Raw genomic sequence first — 3,480 nt, 5'->3', positions numbered from 1 at the left:
CTGATAAACTTATTTTTTTTCATTTGCGTCGCTCCTTTATAAATAAGCGACGCAAATGACTTTTCTGATAAACTTATTTTTTGTCATTTGCGTCGCTCCTTTATAAATAAGCGACGCAAATGACTCTTCTGATAAACTTATTTTTTGTTATTTGTGTCACTCTTTTATAAAGGAGCGACGCAAATAACTCTTCAGATAAACTTATTTTTTGTTATTTGCGTCACTCCTTTATAAAAGAGCAACGCAAATGACTTTTCTGATAAACTTATTTTTAGTCATTTGCGTCGTTCCTTTATAAACAAGCGACGCAAATGACTCTTCAGATAAACTTTTTTGTTATTTGCGTCGCTCCTTTATAAACAAGCGACGCAAATGACTCTTCCAATAAACTTATTTTTTATTATTTGTGTCACTTGTTTATATAGGAGTGACGCAAATGACTGAGTAGACAATACAAAATTGCTGTATTTGCGTCACTTGTATGTTTAATGAGTGACGCAAATGAGGTGAATTTTTTTTTTTTTAATTATAATATAATAATTGCCTTGTATATGTTTGTAGTACCTGTTTTCCTAGGTATAAAGTAATATGCTAACGCTAATATAATTGAAATTAAAATGCAATATTATTGAATAATGCAAATGTAAATTTCGGCAGAGTCTCCTTTGTAATTTGGCCTACCCATAAAATTGGGAATGACGGCATTATATTAACAACCTGTCCAATAATTTACATCTCAATATCATAGACATTATACTCATCATCCCAACACCAATTAACCAAATTACTTCATTTCAAGCCTATAATCCAAAACAAGAGTCAAACATGCGCTAAGTGGTAAATCTAAAGTTCAACATTACATATAAAATACTCTGCCCAAATATCTCGGATCTCATTTATCTCCTCCTCGGTGTACGGTGTAGTTCTTGAAAAATCCTATCAACACAACAAATATACAAGTGGAAAGTTTTAATTCAAGATTGTAGCTAACATCAAATTGTATTTATCAAACAAAAATGAAATATTTGACAACTCATACCTGAATAAGATCTTCACTGCTATGGTGATCTTCACTACTCGTTTTTGTTTGTATTTATCAAACAAAAACGAGTGTTAAATGCTAGGTCCAACTTAATCTGCCATGTGAAATAAATGCTAGTTGTTATTTTGAAATATTTTTTTTAATTAAGGGTTGAACAAGGTGGTTGTTTAATGGATGGGATATTGATTTATAGTTTTTTTTAACTTGATGACTGATTGAAGGTCACCTTAGCTAGGTCCAACGGATGGGAAGTACCTTTTTTTTCGCCTAAAGTATGTGAAATTTTCAGTCCAATGAATTAGCAACCTTATAACAGCTGCAAAGCTAATGTTTTATTGCCATCAAAGTTAAAAACAGCCTCTTTATACTTGAAAGTATCTCTTGACATTACCCAGTGGGCTGTGGCATTCTCATAACACAACAGATATAAGAAGACAACATACCAATGATCCAATAGCAACCAGGGCACGAAATTTTGAATCTAGATCAATACTCTCTGCTTCAGCAATCTGCAACCAGAGAATAAATCAAACTTTTTACCCAGCAAATAAAAGTAGCACTTCTGCATTATTATACTTAAACAATTTGTAAGCTCAATCCATGAGCATCGCAAATACTCCTCGATTTTAAATTATCTTTTAAGTTTTCCAAATAGATTTAGTAATTGTTGGCCACTGTATTCAATCAAAATTTACTAATATATTCCTACATTCTCAAACATAAATGCAAAATGATCCCATTGAACAGTTGAATCTGAGCAAGCATTATAAGATTGCTATAGTTTTAATTGCATCAACACATAAGACAGAAACTTAATACAAAGGGCAGTTGAAAGGAACCAGAGGATTTTAGTATTTTACCTCAAGTGCAGCTGATAATACTTGTAATTGCCCTTCTTCATCTCTCTTTTCAATCAACAGCACAACAAAGCTAATACAATTACAATGGTCAGGCAACAAGATTTCATAGTATCACCACAGAAAATTGAACTTGAAGTGAACTCGCAATATATATTATAAAATTCAAATTTTATAAAACCATTGGACATGCATCAGCGAGTCCCAAAAAACACATATATAAACAAACATATTCGCCAAATGATCTGGATATCATAGTCCAACTTAAAATAATCTGAAATTCAATATGGATCATAAGTTTTCTGTATATTGTAAACAAAATATTTGACTGGTGTACTTAGTTTGACAAACATCATGTGTTGCCACGTAACGCGACACAAGCAGCCAAATCAATCAATAGAAATACCACTCCGTATGATTTTAGTACTCAATAAAACAGCTTGAGCATGACAAAAGTGAGTTATTCTTTTTTGTAATTGTCTATTGTCTCCCTATGCAGTATTCGAGATCGGTGCCATAGATAAACCCAAACATACTTCACATGAGATTTTCCATACTTCTCCGATGCGAACAAAAAGAAAACAATTATCCAATACTCACCGACTCCAATCACCAAATTAATAGTCATGTTGATAGCGTAATTGGACTATATGCTCATAAGTCATGACAACCAAATCCGATCATCCGGACAAAGGGAGTAAATGTAAAAACTGCTAGAACTAAAAAGCAGTCAATTCAGATAGACAGAAACTTCAATTTTACTTCTAAATGACTTCACCTAGGTTTTTTTATTTATTTATTTATTTTATTTTATTAAATATCACTTACTTTTAAATATTATTCACATTGAAAAAACAAGTAAAATATTACAATCCAGAAAATACTTCATAGACCGAGTAATCAATATTAAAAAAAAAACACACATATAAAAAACATCATTGAAGTTTTAAGCTAATTAATTAATTTAACTCAATTTAAGAAATTCAGGTAAAATTCCAGAAATAGTTGAGTTTATACCTGTAAATCCAGAACTTTCCAGTTGAATTACTGTAGTAACCGTCAGAATTTCGCTCAAAATTTCTAGGACGCCAAAGAAAAACATGAATCAGGATTCCAGAAAGCACAAATCAGATGAATCTTAAAAAAGGAATTTTTTGGGGTTTCTGGGTTCGAATTCGTATGCTTTTGAGTTGATTTTTGCTCGAAATGGGGGATTTTTGGTCGGAAACAATCAATTTTTCTGGGTTTAAGGGTTCGAATTTCTTAGGGTTTTTGGTCTAAATTTTTGCTCGAAATTGCTCGGATTTGCTTCAACTTGACTGCAATTTTAATTTAGAAGTTAAATTTGCTGGGAATCGCAGTTTTTTGGCCTAATTTGTTGGATTTCAGAGACGAATTTGTGGGTGTTTTGCTGTAGCAATTCACTGGAATTGAAGAACTCTTGTTTTTTTTTCTTTTTGTTTAGTGAATGTAGGCGTATGTGATGAAAAACTAAGGTAAAAAAACGCAGAAAACCTAAAGCCAAAAGAGTTATTTGCGTCACTTTATTATAAAAAAGCGACGCAAATAACCTTGTTTATG

The 3,480-nt window shown here is 31.8% G+C and overlaps 1 long non-coding RNA gene across 1 annotated transcript; it reads right to left on the bottom strand.

The window, feature by feature from the left end:
* Window positions 1-436: 436 nt before the first annotated feature.
* LOC145612238 (uncharacterized) lies at window positions 437-2,058 on the bottom strand. Its single transcript, XR_014106563.1, has 3 exons — window positions 1,903-2,058; window positions 1,040-1,551; window positions 437-936 (listed from the first exon to the last, which is right to left on the bottom strand). It is a non-coding gene; the product is annotated as an uncharacterized LOC145612238 (long non-coding RNA).
* Between the last annotated feature and the right edge of the window lie 1,422 nt (window positions 2,059-3,480).

Source organism: Chenopodium album, chromosome 1 (assembly GCF_948465745.1).
Source record: "Chenopodium album chromosome 1, dcCheAlbu1.1, whole genome shotgun sequence".
In the NCBI taxonomy this organism is placed as follows: Eukaryota; Viridiplantae; Streptophyta; class Magnoliopsida; order Caryophyllales; family Amaranthaceae; genus Chenopodium; species Chenopodium album.
This window is presented reverse-complemented; position numbering and strand designations above follow the sequence as displayed.